Source organism: Eurosta solidaginis, chromosome 1, assembly GCF_040869045.1.
Source record: "Eurosta solidaginis isolate ZX-2024a chromosome 1, ASM4086904v1, whole genome shotgun sequence".
Taxonomy (NCBI): Eukaryota; Metazoa; Arthropoda; class Insecta; order Diptera; family Tephritidae; genus Eurosta; species Eurosta solidaginis.
The window spans coordinates 69,053,651-69,076,625 of NC_090319.1; the positions used below are offsets into that span (position 1 = coordinate 69,053,651).

Genomic DNA, 22,975 nt, shown 5'->3' on the forward strand with positions numbered 1-22,975 from the left:
ACGTACGGAAAATTAGAGTTGAAATTAAAAATTTTTAATTGAATCCCAGAAAATAACCGTTGAAGTTCAGAAAATTGCATTTGAGGTTCTGAAGTTTACACCTTTTTCAGTTTAAGTTAGAGATGGGAAATGGGTAAATACCCAAATATTTACCCAAAAGAAGGGTAAAAACAATCTTTTGGAAAATATTGGAAACAAACACACAAATTCAATTCAAAATGTACCCAATTTGTCCTATATTGGTGGGTAGTTAGCCATTACGCTATCGGTTGAATTAGTTTTAATCTGTAATCCAGCGTTTTTCAAAAATATTTAGCCAATAATACATCCGTTGAAAAAATTTAAGTTTACCCAGTAAACATTTTAATTCAAACAAGAGTTGCAAAAATATCTAAATTGGAACGTTTACAGTCGGTATGTGCTCATTTGCGATGCCGAAACCAATGTATTTCCTATAAGTCACAAGAAAGCTTAAAAGGCGTTTAAACAGCTCATATTATACTCTACTGGAACTCTCTGACGTCATTAAAACGGTTTTATTAGCTTGGCCTGTATGTAGCGGAATCTATGAGCTTAATTTTCACCTGTTTCTAGAAGTCTGATTAATTTGAAACTTTGCATACGTATCAAGGACCGATGACAATGCATTAATGTGATGATGTGGTGACATAAGGTCAACGGCCATAAGGTCAATTGGCCTTATTACCACTTTGAATGGCCATAAGTTTGATTGAAACTTTGCACACATATCAAGGCTCAATGACAATGCATTAATATGATGGTGTGTTTACATAAGGTCAACGGCCATAAGGTCAATTGGCCTTATTACCACTTTGAATGGCCATATGTTTGATTGAAACTTTGCACACGTATCAAGGCTCGATGACAATGCAATAATGTGATGGTGTGTTAACATAAGGTCAACGGCCATAAGGTCAATTGGCCTTATTACCACTTTGAATGGCCATAAGTTTGATTGAAACTTTGCACACGTATCAAGGCTCGATGACAATGCAATAATGTGATGGTGGGTTGACATAAGGTTAACGGACATAAGGTCAATTGAACTTATAACCACCCCAAATGGCCATAGATTTGAAACCTTGCACATAATGCGAAACACGCATTCCTTTATTAATGATAGAAGTGGATGCATGGCACATCTACGAAAGAGCATACTGGAGCCCTTTTTAACACGCTTTTATTAGCTTGGCCTGTATGTAGCGGAATCTTTGAGCTTAATTTTCACCGGTTTCTAGAAGTCTGATTAATTTGAAACTTTGCATACGTATCAAGGACCGATGACAATGCATTAATGTGATGATATGGTGACATAAAGTCAACGGCCATAAGGTCAATTGGCCTTATTACCACTTTGAATGGCCATAAGTTTGATTGAAACTTTGCACACATATCAAGGCTCGATAACAATGTAATAATGTGATGGTGTGTTAACATAAGGTCAACGGCCATAAGGTCAATTGGCCTTATTACCACTTTGAATGGCCATAAGTTTGATTGAAACTTTGCACACGTATCAAGGACCGATGACAATGCATTAATGTGATGGTGTGGTGACATAAGGTCAACGGCCAAAAGGTCAGTTGGCCTTATTACCACTTTGAATGGCCATAAGTTTGATTGAAACTTTGCACACATATCAAGGCTCGATGACAATGCATTAATATGATGGTGTGTTGACATAAGGTCAACGGCCATAAGGTCAATTGGCCTTATTACCACTTTGAAGGGCCATAAGTTTGATTGAAACTTTGCACACGTATCAAGGGTAGATGACAATGCATTAATGTGATGGGGTGGTAACATAAGGTCAACGGCCATAAGGTCAATTGGCCTTATTACCACTTTGAATGGCCATAAGTTTGATTGAAACTATGCACACGTATCAAGGCTCGATGGCAATGCACGCTTTAAATTTTATAATAATTTTATTTTGAGGTGATTAACTATAAACGATTGTTTAACCTTCTACTACTGTTATATAAACTCTTTTTAATTGAAATTTATTTTCTATTTTTTAGTTCGGTTTGCTATAAAAGCGTGTTTTTTTTTAGTTTTTTTAAACTATTATTTATTTTTAACTCTAATAAACTCTGATTATCTGAGACCTATTTATTAGGCACCGTCAGCGCTTATTGGGGTCATATATAGTTCGACACACCTGAATAGAGCAAGGCAGCTTTGCGGTGACATTAAAGATGTCGAGAAGCGTCCATGAGCGGAAAAACGTCAATGCTTATACAAAAAAAGAGTAGCAAGGGTAACAATAATGTACAAATGTAATTCATTTTGTATTAAAATGAAAAATTGTTGTAACAAAGTTTCAAAATTTGTTCCAAACTCGCTGCGACGAACATAAATAGTTGATAAATGATAATTTTTGCATGCTGGGTTAGGAGCTTTTAGGCCGTTAAATAAAAGGCAAAAATAAAATTTTCTTTTACCCTCCTAAGCGTTTCGACGCTTTTCTGATTCCCACATTACCCACTTATTTTTGGATTCGTTTCGGATTCTTAAATTATGAGCGCCGTGAGCATGTTTGAGGATTAGCTTTGTTTGCGTAAATATGTGTACCCTATAAACATTCTCTTACAGTTCTGGAGTTCAATATTCCGAAAAATATCAGCTTCAAAAATGCTATCACCTTAGAGCCTTTTATGACTCCAATTTCGTGTAATTATGAACAAACGAAAAATATTAAAATCAGTAAACTAGGCAGCTCCGGAATAAAAACTCAAAAATTTTTCTGCGTAAATTTATTCTAAATAAATAAATAATTCAACTAATACTTATTTCATTTATATCTTAACCTTATGGGAGTTTTATCACAACAATTTTCTCCCCTATGTTTTCCGCTTCGGATATATGTCAGAAATTCTTCCTAAACGCCCTCATGTAGTGTCATTAAAAGACTCAAAATTAGCAGTATATGACACCAATAAGGCTTATATATGATATCGTAAGGAGACCTGTATAAGACTGCTTGCTGGGTTGTTTGTTTTAAATTAAAACGAAAATTTTTAATTTCAAATGACGTATAAATTTAATTGCTGAATTGTAATTCCAAGCAGCCTCGATTTAAATGATTTTTAAATATCAAAAAAAGTTACAAAAAAGGAATATTCCGGGTATTTTCCTGGTATTTACCCATAAAAATGTTAAATACCAGATAGAATCCCAACTCTAGTTTTAGTTCAAAATGTTGCACTGTATTTTCGAAAGTTCCAATTACATTTCAGAAAATACAATTAAAGTTCAGTGCTAAAAATAAATAAGAATTGTACTTCAGAAAATTACAATTACAGTTCAAAAAATACATTTAAAACGCCGAGTTCAGAGAAAATATGTATTTAGGTTCACAAAATTACAGTTCTTGCTTTAACAACTACAATTGAAATTCAGAATTTTCAATTTAAGTTCAGAAAATTAAAATTGGAGTTATGAAACTAAAATTGAAGTTCAGTATTTCAATTTGTAGCTCAGAAAATTACAATCGAAATTCAGAATTCAACTCAAGTTCACAATTTACAGTTGTAGCTCAGATTTTTTTTTGAAGTTCAGGAAATTACAATTCCGCGGTTGAGTATTAACCTATCACGGCTCGGTTCGAAACCATGGCGGAACTATACAAGGTGGCCCCACGGTGACATACATATGTACATACAAATAAAAACATAAATTCCATGTATTTTGTTTTTTTAAATCAATTGACTAATGTCATAATTGTACTGCATCGAAAGTTAAAGTGTCAAATCGTACTAAAAAGTTCCAATTAGCTGCTTTCCGGCAGTCAACTGTTCCTGTTTCCGGAATCGGAATGGTTCGAAACCGAAATATCTGAGAATATGTTTCAAAACATATTGATTCCAAAAACGCCTTGTCTCAGATGCCGATTGAAGAACGCCTTATCTCGGAACTTTTTTCCTAAACGCCTCATTTTATGTCACAATATATTAAATTTAAGCTCAAATAGGGCGTTTTTGAAACAAATTCTGAAATATGGCGTTATTCAAAAGTTTTCTGTGATAGGGCGTTTTCGAAACGGCAGCCGAGATACTTAAAGTCATATTCCACACGGCAGTCGAACTGTACTTGAAATAATAAAAGCTTTCAAGAAACGAAATATTTATCAAGATTATTGCAACTAATCAAAGCAGTTTTGGGTTTCGGGCAACTCCATTACAAACGAGCGACACAATTTTTTGCAGGGTGTTGTTATGTATAATTTTTAGAAATATGTTTTTATATATGAAATACTACAATTTTACATACAGACATATGTGTGTGAGTATGTGCATAACGTTTATTTATTTTTAATACCCGCTTTACTTACTTAAATATTAACATTTATGGAGCATTCCAAGGCTGTTGCGAGACAAATTGGGCACTCAAAAAACTTTTTTTCCGAAATGGAAATAATTTTTCGTCAAGGAAATTAAATTTATGAACAATAAAAAACAAGAAAACCTACCTTCAATACCTTCAAAATTTTTGTCTCTATTAAAAAATTCGTATACTAATTTGAGGAAAAAAATTCTATGGCGAAAAACTCTTTTTCATTTACCGTCTTTTATCCCTAACTAAAGACAAATACTAACTTTATAAGTTAAAGTATTTAGTGCATTAAATGCTGTGGTATTTTCACGCGCATATACATATGCACTTAAACTTTATATGGAATGCTAAGTGCATAACTTTATCTGAACCTATGAAATTGTTGAACATAAAATTAGTTCTAAAAAGGATGTGTCTTCATGATGTATATTGGAAAGATTTTCCGACATCCCTTGCCAAATTTGGTTTCGAGACAAACCGGTTTCGGCGTTGTGCCATCATCAGTATCGATTTTCGTTCTTTCTTCAGTTTTTTCTCCATACACAAATACTATGTGTAATTGGCGGTGAGCGTTTTTTTTTAGTCGCAAATGCAAATGTATATGCAATAAAAAAAACATGGCCAATATAGTGCGACACATGGTATATAGTACAAAAATGTACGATTTGCCTTGGAATTACCCGTTTATATATTTTAAAATAATTGGAAGAGGCGATTTAATTCTGCGTCGATTGAAATGAACTGAACTGAACCACAAAAGTTTTTGTAAGCTACGCGGTCGGGAGGGAAATAAAGCGGCGTCTGACTGTTGCAAAACAAAGTGATTTATATTAATTTGCTTATTTTTAAATAAAATCATGAATTCATTTTAATAATTCAAAGGAAAAATTCATGAACCCAGAAATACGTATGCATGTTATATGTACATACTGAAATATGCACTACATATATACATTTGTATATACAAATAAAAATATTTATTCGCATATTCAAAATGGCGTCAAGCGGTGTAAATAAGCTTCATTCCTTTTAATTATTAAACTGATATCATGAATATTTTTATGCTGGCCATTATTGTCCAAAATTCTTGAGAATTTTTTTCCACAATAAGCCAAGACGAATCTATGCAAGGAGATAGAAAAGCGATTTCAACACAATTCGCCCTGAATATAATACTATGTACAAACACACACCAAGTTGGCAATTTATACCATTTGGGCAATTTATTACGCCATTTATCATATAATAAATTGTAATAATAAATTGCCAATTTAAAAAAAAGTGCGTAATAAATTGTTTCAAACTGCAAATGCAACCTTGTAAAGTGTGTTTATTGAGTAGATTTAAACGTCAATTACGCAGGGCTCAACTGTATGGCTGGCTCATCTCATCAGCTGATTTGATTATGTATTTTCATTTCACTGGAGTATGGATTGTCAGAAGAAGATGGCAAACTCAAAATGAAACCAAAACATTGAACACATTTTCTTACAACACACAAAAATTTCAAAGTTTTGTTTTCATTCCATTACATTCGCCTAATACCAACACGCACATTTTGACAGTCTCAACAAAGTTATGTTGTTACTGAAGAGACGAGCCAACCAGCTATCAAATTACTATTGGGTAAGCTAAATTGAGTTTTATGAACACCACTCAATTTAAATCGAAATTGCCTCAATTTATTTTTCTGTTTGAACCTAGTATAAGCTTTGATATCAAGGCGAATCCATAACAGGTGGCAAAGCGAATTCTATATATTCGCCGTGCTGAAGAATTTCAAGTCAAAAGAAATTTTTAATTGATTTCGATTAACTGACATATTAAAGTACAAGGCACTGTATGGAAAATAAACAAGAAAAAAACAATCAGCTGTGGGAATAACAACACCTGGTTCTGAATTCGCCTTGTTAGATATCCACCAACTCAAGGCGAATCGAGTAAAAGGTGGTGTTATCCCATCAGCTGATTGCTTCTTTTTGTGGTTTTTTTGGCAAAATTTGCTACGGCAGCATGTCAGTAAATCGAGGTTAGGTTAAGACTGAACTGGCTGGTCAGTGAGTACCTGACATAGACTGAATGAGCCCATAGTGCTACCAGAAGTTTGCTCAACGACCAAACTGAAAAACCAAATCAACGCTTATTTTCTTTGGATATGACACTCTGCTGTAGGGCGAATTTGGTTGAATTCGCTTCACTTTAACCTTGTTTATGTTCGCTTTTCACCACCTTCTACTGAATTCGCTTTGAATAAAGCTACATATTTTTATTTGACAAAAAAGAAGAGAGCTTATCTGGAACCCTATCATGGCACTGGAGATAGTAGCTATCAGAGAGAGCAAGACGTTTCGGTAGAGTAAGACTTGTGAAAATGTTTCAACGCTTTCGTTTATAAATAGGAACTTAATTGTCTAAACGATTTTACTTACTTACCTAATTGGGACTGGATCGTTTAAAAGGTTATAACTGTCCAAAAAGGCACGCCAGTGCCACTTGGTCCTTTCAGTGGAGTGGGGCCGCCCTGTTCCTTTTACTTCCATGGGTCGGTTTCGATAAAAATACTTTCTTATCCGGAGCGCCTTCTTTCCAGTTTGCAGATGCTGCTGTAGGTGCGATATCGGTAAGATCTTGGGCCTCTCGACGGGGGCTTACGATAGCTTTATGAAATGGCCGATCAAGGCGATATCCATCTGCTGGTGGCCGTACAATAACGCTGGTTGGTATCAGCGAGGCTCTCAGAACAACACCAATACTTAATACGGCTGCGGCCCGCACAGTTATCAGTCTACGGGGTACAGGCTTTGGTCCCCCTGCATTGGGCACTCCAGCATTTTTGCAAACTTCGATTTTATCCCAGACATCACTGACTGTTATGTGGCGAAATTTGCTCCCCGTGCTGACTTCAACACAATCTTTCCCTCTGGTGAGAAATGTGGAAAGGGGTTTAGTTGAGGCAGTGTGGATAACGGGGGTTTCTGTTAGAAGCAGTTTGGTTAGACATTGGACTGTCAGGTGGCAATCAAGTCCCTGATCTCGACTGTGGTATAACCGGAGTGGCTTGGGGTTGCAATCCCTCACTCTCTCTCTTACAACTGCTTTGAATTATATTGAGATAAGAAACATCCAATTTCTTGGGTATAGTTATATTTCGGCCGACGGTCACAAAGACCCTCTAACCCGAATGGGTACAATTAAAGTGAAGGTGAGGACCTAAAGAGAATTCGAAATTCGTTAGCCACCTGTAGATTCTTCTTTTACTGATGCTCCCGTTGTCAGTGAAATAGATACTACATCTTGTAGGGTAGCGAGATTATTCTGGGCGGAAAACAGGGTGTCTCAGAGGCGGTGGGGTGTTAATTGCTGTAAGGCGTTCTCTTCTCTTTCCTTTTGTGCCGCTTTCTAACGATGACTCTCTCTTGGACCAGCTTTGTGTCTGTATTACTGGGCCTTCCGGCAATTTATTTATCTGCATTTCTTACATTCCGCCTTGCAGCGCAGATTTGCTGTACTGTGCTCATGTTAATAATATATTTGACCTACATGAATATAATGTTGATAGTAATTTTTGCGTCGTGGGGGATCTTAATCTCAGCAAGATGGTTTGATCGAAATTACTAGAAGATAATATCTTAATACCTACTAATGTTCATCACTCCCATGAGATTAATTTCTTAGACACCCTTTTTAGTGCCAATCTAATTCAAATTAACAGTTTCTGGTTCGTAACAGTTCTAGGGCGGTTAAATGGTTCACGTTAAACAATATTTTGGACCTAATTTTTGTCGATGAGAACCTCATAACTCACTTCACTGAATGTGTGTTTCCTGTATATAAATCAGATATGCATCATGTAGCATTATCTTTATCTATTGAATTCTTCGACCTAGTGCCGAAACACAATATAAATAATAATGAGCGCTCCTATAACTTTAAGGATGCAAATTATGAATCTTTAAACTCTCTCATATCTGAAATAGACTGGACATCTATTTTCTTTGCTAAAAATGCAACTGAATGTTTCGACGTTTTTCTGCTGAAGATGGCTGACATATTCAGTAGGAATGTCTCTCTCCTACTAGTCAAAGTTCACAAACTACTGTGGTACAATACTAGGCTGAAAAAGTTGAAAAATCAAAGAAATAAGTACTCTAAATTATACAAGGATACCAGCGATACTGTTTTTAAAGATCAGTATACTTCCTATATGACGCAGTTCAATGTTCTTGATAAGTTTTTTTACAATAAATACGTTTCTCGAGTTGAAGATGAGTTGAAAGTTAATCCTAAATCTTTTTGGAACTATGTTCGTTCAAAGAAAGGTTGTTCTAATATACCTACCTGTGTCAAATTTAATGACATTTGCTCTAACAGTTTGGTCGATTCGGCAAATTGTTTGCTGATTTTTTCAAATCTACGTTTGTTGTTGAGGCCGATAACTTTGATAACATGTATCTTACTAATAGCCCCAAACCTTTAGACTTTGGGTTTTTGTCCGTGTCTGAAACCGATATTATCTTGGGTATATCCTCCTTACAGACCTCAATCAAAAATGATATTGATGGATTGTCCTCTTTTTTTATTTAAGAAGTGTAGTATTTCTCTTTGTGTGCCACTGTGCCACATTTTCAATATTTCGCTATCGACTGGAGTTTTTGTTAATCGCTGAAAGCTGGCGTCTATCACTCCTATCTTCAAGTCAGGCAATAGAAATGAAGTCAAGATTTACAAGCCAATATCCAAACTGTCAACATGTTCAAAACTTTTTGAAAAGGTAGTTAAAAACAAAGTATCATTCGCTATAAATAAAATAGTCGATCCGTGTCAGCATGGTTTCATTGCGGGACGTTCGGCTGCTACAAATCTGGCTGTTTTCTCTCAGTTTTGTGTCTCTGCGTTTAAGGATGGATGTCAAGTTGACACCATATATACGGATTTTTCCAAGGCTTTTGACACAGTTTCGCACAAATTACTTCTGTATAAACTTGAAAACATGGGCTTTCATTTAAGCTTTCTGTGGTGGCTGAAGTCCTATTTGGAAAATAGAATATCTTTTGTTGAAATCGAGAGAACGAAGTCTTATAAATTCTCAGCAACTTCGGGTGTACCACAAGGTAGCATCCTTGGTCCTATTTTGTTCTTAATGTTTATTAATGATGTTGTCCCATGCATAAACTATTCGAATTATTTGCTTTATGCTGACGACTTAAAACTCCTTCGGAGAATCTCCTGTATTTCTGATGAATTGCGTTTGCAAGAAGATCTGAATGCTATAAATAATTGGGCCTGTCAAAATAATCTGCGACTTAATATTAGTAAATGCTGTCACATGAGGTATACTAAGTCTATGAATGTGGTTTCATTCGCGTACTCGATTTCAAACGTAACACTTACGTCAATTAATGAGTTTCGCGATCTTGGCGTAATTTTTGACTCATCTTTTACTTTTTGTAATCATGTAAACTTTCTCATACCAAAGGCTTATACCTACTTAGATTTCTTGCGACGACATGCCAAGGATTTCAAGGACCCATATACCAGGAAAATCTTATACAATGCCTTAGTGCGTTCCAAGTTAGAGTATGCATCAGTCATCTGGAATCCCATATACTCTTCACACTCTTTAAGAATTGAAAGAATTCAGCGCAAGTTCATACAATTTGCTATTCAGCCTCTGCACTTTGTTAATCCCCTGCCACCCTACAATGCAAGATGCATGCTTATCAATGTCTTGCCACTTGAAGTTAGACGTCTTGTTCAATACCTAATGTTTATTTTTGACATAATATCGGGTGCCATTGACTGCTCAGAACTACTTGGCCAGTTGACTTTCAATATCCCTAACAGAGCTCTCCGCTTTCACAGTACATTCCGCGTTGAAGTGCTGCGTTCGAATTACTTCAGTTTCGCACCTCTTATAAGTGGTCTTGTAGAATTTAATCGCCTATCCAGAAGTCTTGACCTGGACTTTGCCATGCCAAGGTCTCTGTTTAAGGCACGCATTGAGTCCTATTACTTATCTCAGTAAATCTTACTTTAAAATTGTTAAACTAGTACTAAGTTAACCTGTAATCTAGTCAGCAAGGTTGTTACCATTTGACTTAATAAAGATATGAAATGAAATGAAATAACTCGGCTTCGAATTGTTGGTTTTCTCAATCCAGACGGAGATGTTGGTGGTCCTCAACGTCAGTGGGATGGCCGTATAAACTTAACGGGGAACATAACGGATGCTGCATCTATGTTTGCCGTCGAACTGAACGCGTGTAACTTGGTTTCGCATATTTTGATCAAGAAGCAGCCAAGTAACTTTGTTTTTTTTTGTTTTGCAAGTTGCCACATCTCTAGTCTAGGCAAAGGCAATCTAGCGCGAAATTGGTACTTTCCCTGTTCAGCTTTTGGGTAAAATAAAGACGAATATCTGCAAACATATCACCGAGAATTAGAGGAGCCAGGAACCAGATTGTATCTTGAGGAAAGCATCATATTTTGATTCAGCGGAAGGTTTTTAGTAGGATATGATAATGAGGTGTCATCGGCTTTGTTTTTTGTCGACTGGTCAGCCTTTCTAAAGTTGCAATTTTTCTTAGGTTTAAACTGCAATTAAAGTTGACTAGAGTTTAACCCTCTCATAAGTGGACAGCTCCGCCCGACCACCGCTGTCTTATCTCCTGGGGAGAATCGAGGAATATGAGAACAGGGCAACGGACTTGCTATGGACCAACATGGTTAACTGTGAAGTCTCAAGGTCTATATGGCCATGTTTGGATAGGAAAGGCACAGGCTTCCTTCTCAAACGGAACAAATCCGCGGTTAGGGTGCTTACGGGTCTCATCACAGGTCATTGTGCTATCGCAACAATGCTCCGACGGTGGTGTATACCAACAAGCTTTCTCTGCAGAAGCTGTCAGAATGAGGAGGAAGAGGAGACGATCTACCAATTTCTTTGCTTATGTCCGGGGCTTTGAAGAAGAAGGTTCATATTTCTGGGCGCATGGTTCTTCGACAGAATGGAAGAGGTTGGAAAGGCGGGCGTCTCGCTTCTTCATGGGTTCATCAGGGAAAGCAAGTGGTTCGTTGAGGATCACTAGGATGTAAAGGCATTAAACGTATGTGCCGCCACACTGCACTTACTGAGGGCTGCTTAAGCTGTGATAAGCAGCAAAATTCAATGTTATCGAACAACGTGGTAATGTTAAGCTCTAGTTAATTTTAATTGGAGTTTGAACTTGTACTGAAACACCGGGCATTAGTCAGACAAAAATCGGAACAGCCTGTCAATGATTTATTTGTTGATTTATGCTTCCGTCGAAGGACTGATTGATCTTTTCGTACTTAAGCCCACTAATGTAAAGTCATAATACATAACAGCAATTAAAAATCCTTTTCAATTTGAGTCTCGTGGTTTTTGTTAGCTACTGACTTTTCAATCCAATAAAAGGTCAAGTCAATATCTCACAATCACAATCAATAGCCACAATTTACCTGTCTTCACTTTTCATTGTCCAACTTAATTACCTTCACTTAAATAGAAACAAAATTTGTTTACGGCCCAGATTTGTTGAAATATTTTAAAGGATCAATATTAAAAGAAAAAATTTAAACCTTAATTAACTGTGACGGAGCTAACATTTACTAAACAAAAGACACACAGATAGGCAGGTAGACACAAGTGAAAAAGGACCAACGAAACCAAATGCTAGCTTCACATATCCTGCTAAATAAACGATACGACATGTAATAACCACAGGTATGGGCGACACGCGCATCAGCGGCACACGATGACTGTTGGATAAAGCAATGCGCAGGCGTACAAGAATGCACATTTTACGTAATAAACAACCTCGATACATATACATATATACATACATATGAACTTCGCATAGTCGCATAATGCCGCAAATGGTTTTTATGGGCTAATTAGTATGGGAGCGCCAGTTATTGTGGAATAATCCCAATAGAAAAAGGAAGCAGTAATTAGGACTAGCAGAAACTCTAAAAGGGCGGTAATGTTTTCTAAAGGCTTGATAACTCACTTCTCTAAAAGAAGCACAGTGAGCACTCTCAGTGATGTCCTAAGTGTTAGTGCGTTCATGTTGGAGCCACAATGCCAGTGAGTGCAGCTGCGAAAGCTTTAAAGGGCAAGCCATCGGAGTGTTCATATTGAAGCTGTGGTACTAGCCTCGGGTGCCATGAGAAACACCTATGCTAGATTGGAGAGTACAGTAAAGAGCCTGATGAAGGTAAGGCGCTGATAACTTTTCTTCTGAGATATGTATATGGGGTATTCCATCCCATTTCAAACAATTTTGAACCCGACCCCTTTAGAATTGGCTGAAAGTTTTTCTTCTTTTTCTAGCTTACGAAAGACGTTTTCAGAAGTTTTTCAAATTTTTTCATCCAACTCAAAAAAAGAATTTTTAAAAAACACCGTTTTTGTTTTCAAAATGCTATAACTTTTTTAAAAATTGACCGTTTGGGATCTTTTTTTAATTTGTTTTTAAATGTACTTTTCGGAAAAAATTCAAAAAAATTTTTAAAGTTTTTTTTTTTTTTTTGTAATTTTTCAGTTTTTCGAGATTTTTCGAATTTCGCCCTTTTTTCTCATAAAAAAATTCAATCAATTCTGCAATCATCCCCACTAATCCCGGAGTGGACCGGGAAATTTTCCAACTCAAAATAAATTTTAAATATTTTGAAAACACGGTGTTTTTTTTTCAAAATGGTATAACTTTTTGAAAATTTACCGTTTAGGATCATTTTTTTTTTTTTAAATGTTTTTAAATGTACTTTTCGGAAAAAATACAAAAAAAATTGTTAAGTTTCTTTTTTCAATTAAATAAAAAAAAAAAATTCTCGGCCCACTCCGGGATTAGTGAGGATGATTGCAGAATTGATTGAAGTTTTTTATGAGAAAAAAAAGGGCGAAATTCGAAAAATCTCGAAAAACTGAAAAATTACAAAAAAAAACTTTAATTTGAATTTCTTCCGAAAAGTACATTTAAAAACAAATTTTTTAAAAAGAAAAAGATCCCAAACGGTCAAAATTTGAAAAAGTTATAGCATTTTGAAAACAAAAACGGTGTTTTTCAAAAATTCATAATTTTTTTTGAGTTGGATGAAAAAATTTGAAAAACTTGTGAAAACGTCTTTCGTAAGCTAGAAAAAGAAGAAAAACTTTCAGCCAATTCTAAAGGGGTCGGGTTCAAAATTGATCGAAATGGGATGGAATGCCCCATATACACTAGAGCATATCAGTGAAAGATGGGAAGTGAGAACTGAAAGGGATATGAGGTAACGAGTTAGGGGTAGAAGAAGGTGATGATGGAGTCAGAAAGGGAAATTGTTATAAAAAGGAAGAGAGAAAGGAGAGAAGGGTAATAAGATACTGAGGAAGGAAAAACGAGATCGGAAAAGGAGAGCAGTGGAAAGGAATGGCGAGAGCTGGTGATAGAAAAAGGTAAGAAAGATTGAGAGGAAGAAAAGGTAGAACGACTGGAGGCGGAAATGGGACTTACGCAAAAATTCGGAAAGCAAAAGGAACAGGGGAAGAAGGATAACAAGAAAAAAGGAAAAGCGGAGAGAAAAATTGTTCTCGAGATGGTCGTGCTCATACCTTAATGGTGCTTGTTACCGGAATGTACCGGATCTATATCCGGCAAAGGACCATCAACATCGATAACACTCCTCAAAACCTTCGGGGAGCAGCCATATCGCCACAGCAACAACAAAAACAGATATAAAGTATTTAGCAAAGGGAAATATCATACAATAGTTTGAATTATTTTAGAACTATTTTTATATTATAGTAGGGTACCCGGAATCCGTTGTCCAGATGATTTCACTTCATTTAAAAATTGATACTCTCTTCCCCCTTTCACTCTCTATTCCATCCTCCTCCATTTTGCCTTCCATTTCTTCTTGTTTTTCATGCCTATTACTCCTTTTATATCAATTCCCTTGCCATTCCTTGTCATTCCAATTCTCCTACTCCTCCCAATTTCAAACGCATTGCCACTCCTTCTAATTCCAACACCTACTCCAACTACTACGCCACACTTCCTCATTTTCACTCTCGCTCTCATTCTCAGTCTCGCTCTCACTTCAACTCCCACTCCCACTTTCACTCTCATTCACACCTTCTCTACCTCCTCCACCTTAAATGCGTCATATGTAAATGGATTATCTTTACCAAATATTGGATCCATACTTCTAATCATTGCGGAGATACAGTGAATTTACATATTTCAAAGCAAGGTGCACCATCTACTCTTCGAAGTACATACATATTTTGGCAAGATGAAAAATAGCGCGTGACCACGAGAGCCTACTGTGAAAATGTCTTCAAGATTTAGGACACACACACATATCCATTTTTATTTAAAAGAAAATCCTGGGTTCATGTTCCAGGGGAAAGCAGCCGCAAAAATTATAAGCTAGGCCTATATCTCCTCCCAGGTATAACGCGGTTTGTATTTTTGATTTAATTGCTGTAGTAAATGCAAAATTGGGATTGCTCTTGCTGAAGCACTCATGGCGCGTCTGGGCATGGCCCTTTTTCTGCTGCCATTCGTTTACAATTAATTCGTTTATTTGATTTGGTTTTGCTTTATTTGTCCTTGTGTGTCTGTTGTTACATTTATTATATTTGTTTTTGTAGTCCAAAGCATGCCGATACATATGAATGTCTCATTCGGTACATGATTCACTAATTTCCTTTTTGTTCAGATGTGTTTATATGCTATTTTTTTTTCTCTTTGTCCCTTTGTCTTCGGTATTACATATTTAAATATGTTTATTTGTTGTTTACATTGTTGGTTGCTACATTTGCGGTATGTATGATATTTTTTCACTTCTTTTGTTTTATTAAAAGCGATCTCGACTGCTTTGGTTTCGTTTTATTGTGTTTTTAGTTAATAGTTGCGTTCCAATGAAACCGGATCCAGATGCTGATAAAAATTTGGCATGCAAATACAACAAAAACTCTGTGATCCGTATATCTATCTGGATGAGTTTCGAATCAACAATTTTTGACAGCATTACTCTCTGTACTTGGTAGCACTTACAGACTTATGCACTAGGGCATCCGATATTTAACATATATTTTCCACTCGAAAACCCATAAATTCTAACCTTGATGTTGAAAACAAATTATTAGCGCTATAAAATCATTACACTAAATTCATTTTATATCATGATAGAAAAACTAGGTATAAATGTTTGATTTGAAAAATGCAAGAATCACGACATAATGTGCAATTGCTTTTTGCACAAAGCTCCTGACAGAAGTAAAATGTTTAATATTAAGTTAGGGGACGTTGGCTATTTAGTTCAAAATGCTTCTTTTGTTATCTCTCTCACATTTTTGAACGTGTTTTGACTGCCGACCCTTTTCTTAGGCATTACCACTCTAGCTTTTTTTAAGTGCAAATTCCATACAATATTTTATGGAAAATATATAGCTTTTACGGCATGGTTTAAAGATCTTAGAACTAGTTTGTTTTAACTTTTTTAGTAAAATTTTATAGTGCGATTCGGGCGGAAAAAAGTTGAAAATTACAGGCACCCTATTATGTGTACACATTCATTGAGTGCTGCCAACTCTCATATTATGGATCCGGTTCATTCCAATGAGGTTTGATCGTGATGCAGAGCTCGATGACTCAATGGAACGCTGCTAATATTGAAGCGTCATTCATCATTGTTGTTGTTATTTTATTTGTTATTTATTTACTTGTCCATTGTTTCCGATACATTCTTTGTAATTACTTTAAATAAATTCAGAGACCGCCCACACTTTATGTACCTACATACATATACATAAATATCTATTTCACTTATTATAGTATTTATGGTATACATATATACATACATATATTTGACATAGCCTTCGCACAGGAAACAAAGAATTTCGTTACACTAAAAATCCCAAAACTTCTTGGTCCTCAATTTTAAAAAAAAACTTTCCTGGTGGAAATAATTGTGCCGAAATATTGCCGAATAAGTTCCGATATAGTCTTAAAAACAATTCCAAAATGGTCCTGTAGACAATTTTAAAATGATAACAAATAATCGAAACACAGTCATAAAATCATAACATAAATATTAGCTAAACGTTTCGGGAGAAGTCGTTGAATTATCTAAACATACATAGCTTCAGAAAGGTCCAAAGCATTATCTAAATAATAGAGAAATAAACTTTAAAAAATTCCGTATGATTTTTAAATAGTGCTGCTAACCCTGCAAAAATCGCGAGTACTCCATGCATGCATGTATGGAGTACTCGCTATGGACCAAGCGAGTGCTCCAAAATTAAACACAATTCATACAAAAAATATGGTCCAATTAACATTGCGATGTCCTAGGACCGGGCCATATACTCCAGCTCCGCATTACATCAGAGTAATCCATGGAGTACCCACAGTCCAATAAACATCGCGTAGTGATTACAATCGTTAAAAACGAGCAATGATCGGTTTACAACATGTTCGTGTAGAAACATGAGTTGGTCCATCGCTGTATTACAGTGGAGTAGAATGGTAAGTACTCCAGTGGACCACATGGTCAAACGATTTTTGCAGGGTAATATACCTGAAATGATCTTGAAATCTAACGAGAGGTATTCCAAAGTTATCTTAAAATAGTCTTAAAACGATTCCTACGACAACCCAGAAAATGCCTCGAAATAATACCTGCAAATATTTCAAAACTTTCCAAATAGTCTCAGGCTATCTTTGAATAGTCTGGAAACATCTCTAAAACAATCTAAAGATCATCTGTCAAAGTCATAACATCATAATAAAAATACAGAAATGTTTCGGATTTAGTCGTAAAATGCTGCGAAGATAGCTCCAAAATGATTCCAAAATTATCTTGAAGAGCACTCCTAAAAAATCCCGAAAGGTTTTCAAGAAGTATTGATATTATGCCTGAAAAAATTGTGAAATTATCCCGAAAGGCATACCAAAGTTATCTTAAAATATCCCTAAGATGATCCCTAAAAAAGCCCGAAAAGGCCTCGAAATAACCACAAAAACGAATTAAAAAGTTTGCAGAAATAATCTGAAATTATCCTGAAATGATTCTATATTGATTTAAATAATTCGCAAATATCATCATCCAAAATTATCCCAAAACATTCTCGAAATGAACCTCTTAAATAATCCGCATACAAATTTTAAAAATTCCGAATGATATACAACAATCCTGAAATAGTCCCGAAAGCCATCCAAAAGTTTCCCTTAAATAGTTCCAAAACAATCTCTAATGCAACTCCGTAAAGGTCTAGAAATAAAACCTACGACTTCAAAACTTTTCCGAAGTAATCCCAAATTATCCTGAAGCATTACAGAAATAGTACTAAATTAATCTAAGGAGCATACTCAAATCACTTCCAAATTGGTCCCGAAGTAGTCTCGAAATGATGCCGACAATATTCTCAATATATTTCCGTAATGATCCCGAAAACAATCCCAAACTAATTCTGAAATAGCTCAAAAGCGATATTGAAAACAATCCAAATGGTGTTGAAATGATCACCAAAAAGGAGTCTCAAACACTCCCAAAATCCTGAAATAGTCCCGATATAGTACTAAATATATCTTAACATCTTCTTTAACATAGTTCCACATTCGAGAAAACCAAAACTGCGTCCCACCGAGGAAAGACCGATAGTCTTACTGTTCACGCTAGATAACAAGAATACTTCCAATTCAGGCAGGTGGGACGACATGCTCGAGGCATTAGAACGCTATTTCAGGATGCCTCAATACCTTCTAAAAATTTTGAGGGAGACCGGTATCTAACGAGCGAAACCACCAACGATCAAAGAGAGATGAAGGAAAAAGCTGGAGCAGCCAGGGTTCGATACCAGACTCCTATATAATCAGCATGACTTATGTCAGTACTCTTCGATTGGACATGCCAGAAAGTACATTTCACATTGCTTTCCAGGTCATGCGGAATGCAAATCCATGGATGGCTGATCACCTGCCCCAATTTCTAACCGGAAACGATTATTTCCGTAAGGTTGAAACCCCAAGTTGTCTGTACTATTGGAATTTAGACACTGTACGCCACATCTTCTCCGAATGCGAGCACTACGTCCAACAGCGGTGAAAGGTAGAAGATATACTTGGGACCAAATCGCGATCAGTGTCATCATTTATGTGACCTGCCGAGGGGAGACGGTCAACTGAAATTTGGGGCATCTACTTACCAGCAAACGAGAGGATGGATGCCTAGCCCATTGGCGTGAGAGTAGCCATGAAGCACAAATAGCGTGCATCCGTATCCGAAGTAATGCTAAATGTGATCTCATGTACGGAGAACTGCGTAGGTTCTGGGAGGTAAGGGTTACCCACTAACCCTTCATGAAAGAAGATAGTCCTACACTCCGAGTGTTTCGAAGTGGAGCTTAAATATCCCGGTGAGTGTATAAACGCATTTCTTCCTTCCGCGCAACTCAAACAAAAAAAAAATGTTTCAGAAGACTATACAGAAACACTCCACAATGCTTACGAAATAGTCTAGAAATAGTCCGATAGAATAGTAATCCCAGTTCCGAAAAAGTTTTAAAATTATACCGAACACAAACCTGAAACAGTCGTTAATAATCCCGAAATGACACCCAAAACATCACAAATTAATCAAGAAGTAATCGCGAAATAGCACCAAGAAAATACTGAAATCGATACCGAAATGATTCGGAGATAGTCCCAAAATTATGTACAGATAGTCATGGAATAATCTTGAAGTTATCTCGAAAACAGTACTGAAATGATCCCGAATCTGTTCCGAAACCATCCGAAATACTCTCGATATATTCCAGAAACGGCATCCGCCCAACGATTTATTCGCACATATCTTTTTGCAATGTTTTTTATATAAAAAAGTATATCCCCAATTGGGGGCGTCTAAGGGACAGCAGTTTTGCGGCTTGCTTGCAAACACATGGGAGTGATTTAAATCCAATAACAAACTGCATCGATTTGGGCATCTGGACAATCATCGACATCTTATTATAACAAAAACAAAAATACATTGTATTCAGAAGGAAAAAAGACACAAAAATACACATTTTCAACGGCTGGAGGGTACTCATGTATATTTTGAAATGTTCATTTTCGTAAGCGTATTTAGAAGGCGTACACAATGTTTATTACCAATAATTGTCAACTGGTGGCGTTACGCGTCGTTAACCCACATATGTTCATACATATACATCTACACGTAAGTATGTATGTACACATAGTAGGTTATTTTTCGGCCAAACCATGGTCTCCAAATTGTTGGCAATTCCCTACAGCTGTGTTGGTACAACATGATGGTTTGTATGGTGAAGGGGTTAACCAAAAATGTAACCGTTGAAATATCAATTTGTTGCGTGGCCTGCATATTGGCTGTGTATACACAGTTAATTCTTAAACAATTTCTCACCGCATATTCACGTTTACAAATAAGTAACACACATTTTAGGCCAATATATAATAATATGGGTAGCATTGCGGTAGCTGTTTGCGAACAGTGACTCAAACAATTGCACTGTGAAATATGAGAAACACTTTTCGAGAGACATACTTACATACATGCGTTAAAATGTAGATGTAGTCAAGCATGCAAGAACTACATGCTCAGAATGTCCTTTCCCTGCAAAAAATGCGATTAGTCTAGGATAAGACCGGGATGAGTAGCAACCCTTCAAAAAATGCGATTAGTCTAGGATGAATCCGGGATGAGTCGCAAAGAAGTATGCGACCAATGCCAGTTTTAATCTCTCTGTATGAGTTGAACTGCTCCCTTTTGTTTGAGCATGTCCTTTGAAATTTTCGATATCGAAAAAGTGGGCGGATTTCGCCCATTTTTAATACCAAGTTAAAGTGAGTTCAGATAAGTCCATGAACTAATTTTAGTAAAGATATATCGACTTTTGCTCAAGTTATTGTGTTAACTGCCGAGCGGAAGAACAGACTGTCGATTGTGTATAAAAACTGGGCGTGATTTCAAACTGTAATAGGAGCAACGTTCCTGCCAAATTTCGTCATGATATCTTCAACGGCTACCAAAATACAGCTTGCACAACTTTTAAATTACATTCTTTTAAAAGTGGCCAGTGCCACGCCCATTGTCTAAAATGTTACTAATTTTCTATTCTGCGTCATAAATTCAACCCACCTACTAAGTTTAATCGCTTTATCCGTCTTTGGTAATGAATTATCGCACTTTTCCGGTTTTTCGAAATTTTAGATATCGAAAAAGTGCGCGTGGTTATAGTTCGATTTCGTTCATTTTAAATAGCGATCGGAGATGAGTGCCCAGGAACTTACATATCAAATTTCATTAAGATACCTCAAAAATTGACTCAAGTTATCGTGTTAACGGACAGACGGACGGACGGACGGACGAATGGACATGGCTAAATGAATTTCTTTTTTCGCCCAGATAATTTTGATATATGTATATGACCCGGTCTATGAAAAGGTGGCTTATGACTCAACAAAATTTTTCCACTTTTTTTTCTGGTTTCGATAGTTTTTGAGACGCTCTTTCACGTGGTGAAAACTAGAAAGTCCTAACTTGCTTAAAAGTGTACTAAAAATGTAGAGAAAGAAGAGCACAAATGAAAGACGATGAAGCCTTTGGCTCCTTTGATGCCACTTTGGTGGCTGGTGAAGCATCCTCAGATTTTTTTGATAGCATTTTTTTTTTTTCGATGGCAATGGAGCCAAAATATCGGTCAGAAACTGGTTTGTGCTTTGCCTTTTGTGCATGACTGTTCATAAGGCAAAAGAAAAACTACTAAGAAACTGAAGAAATGCATTGTTTATCTTTAATAGCTGTTTCTCGCAATTTCTTTTTTGAGTCATAAGCCACCTTTTCATAGGCCGTGTCACATATAGAAGTCTATATCTATCTCGATTAGTATATGCCGTTACGGGGTACCGTTATGCAAACAAAAGTAATATACTCTGTGAGCTCTGCTCAGCTGAGTATAAAAACTTACAAAAATGGTCCATGTGTATCCCTGTGTCACATTCAGTAATTTTTTCAAAAGAATCTTCAATTAACAGACACAATTTTTCTAGTGTTTTATTGTAGTATAAATAAGTATATGGAAAATTTTTGAAGATTTTATAAAATAACACTTTACCAGTAAATATATAAGTCACTGTATGTACGAGTATCTCGGCGCAATGGCACGCAGGCGTGAGCACGTAGGTGTTTACCTTGTCACGCCCCTCAAATAAAATGTGGTCTCACAGCATCAACGCCCAATCAGCAACAAACACAATCCCGCTGCGCTCGATAATCAGGCGGCTAACCGGGATTAAATTAACACTCACGAATTCCCACTTAAAATATGAAGCACATATGTACATATGTATGTACGTACGTCCTTAGGTATGTTTGTATGTACCTTTGTTGAACACATATGTACGTAAACCAATGTGGCATTAACATAAGACGTAATTTATTTGCGCCATATGTAGCTACGAATGTGTGTGTGTATGTATGTACATATGTAACACAATTCAATTCAAAAACAATTTATACTAAAAGTGTGCTAAAATTTTAAATAAATTATTTCGTAAACAACTCATTTCATGCGCAATTCATATTTTTATAATTAATTAATTTTTTAACGGCGCTTCCCGTTTTACTCCTTGCACTTCTTCAACAATCACTCCTATTGTGCGCCTATTAACTGGTAAGAAGAATGTAAAAAAATGCTCATTTTAATTTTTATCATTTTAACAACTAAATGCTTAAAAGGGTACAATAACGATAGCGTCGTTCTCAACAACCAACATAACGATTCGAAATAAATATTACTAATAAAAATTTAAACAGCACAAACCGTTCGTATTAAAAAATTCCTGATTAAAAGTTATCACCAAAGTTTCATATCACCTTTTGAAAAATCAAACCCACACTCGCACATACACATGCAACATCAACACGACTACCATCATAATACCCTATCTAATATTGGATGTTATTCCATTGGAATCATTATCATTTAGCCGATAGCAGTTGGCCTAGTGACCAAAGCGTCACTGAAAGATATCACTTGTCGTAAGCCCTGATATGTACTCATTCGTCCTGATATGCAGCGCACCCGCCCAGACATTTTGTCTAGCCGCATGTTTAGCGATAAAGCCTTTCAACTTCATCCATAAAGAGATTGCACCAATTTCAAACGGTATCTACAAAAATGCGTGTGTATGTATGTGTGAATTTCAGATTTCATATCAAGTGAATTTTATGATTATCCTTATCGTCATGGTATCCTTATCAGGGTACTTTTATATAAAATATATACCAGCAATGTGACTCAATCAAGTGTTGGAGGTGTTTGGTTCAATGTACTGGGCATCTAAACTTGATTACCACTATCAGAATTTGTTTATGTGCCGCTTAGCTGTTGTTTGAATCGAAACCGAGAATTCTTTGTTTTAAAATGGAACGGCTGAACAGTTACGAGCAGTCACTGCAGTAGATAATATTAAATTTTGCTTCTTGGTAAAATATTTGTATTTTTTTCGTATAATTTACACAAACGTCAAGTTTCAGAACGGTTTTATGTTTGACTAAAAGTTAAAAGATTGAAATCGATTAAAAG

At 36.1% G+C, this 22,975-nt stretch overlaps 1 protein-coding gene across 1 annotated transcript in view; it reads right to left on the reverse strand.

The window, feature by feature from the left end:
• srp (serpent) overlaps nt 1–22,270 on the reverse strand; it is a 141,424-nt gene extending 119,154 nt beyond the window's left edge. Inside the window, exon 1 of the mRNA XM_067757933.1 lies at nt 21,503–22,270. The gene's annotated coding sequence lies outside the window, so the exon portion shown is untranslated. The remainder of the gene's footprint in view (nt 1–21,502) is intronic.
• Between the last annotated feature and the right edge of the window lie 705 nt (nt 22,271–22,975).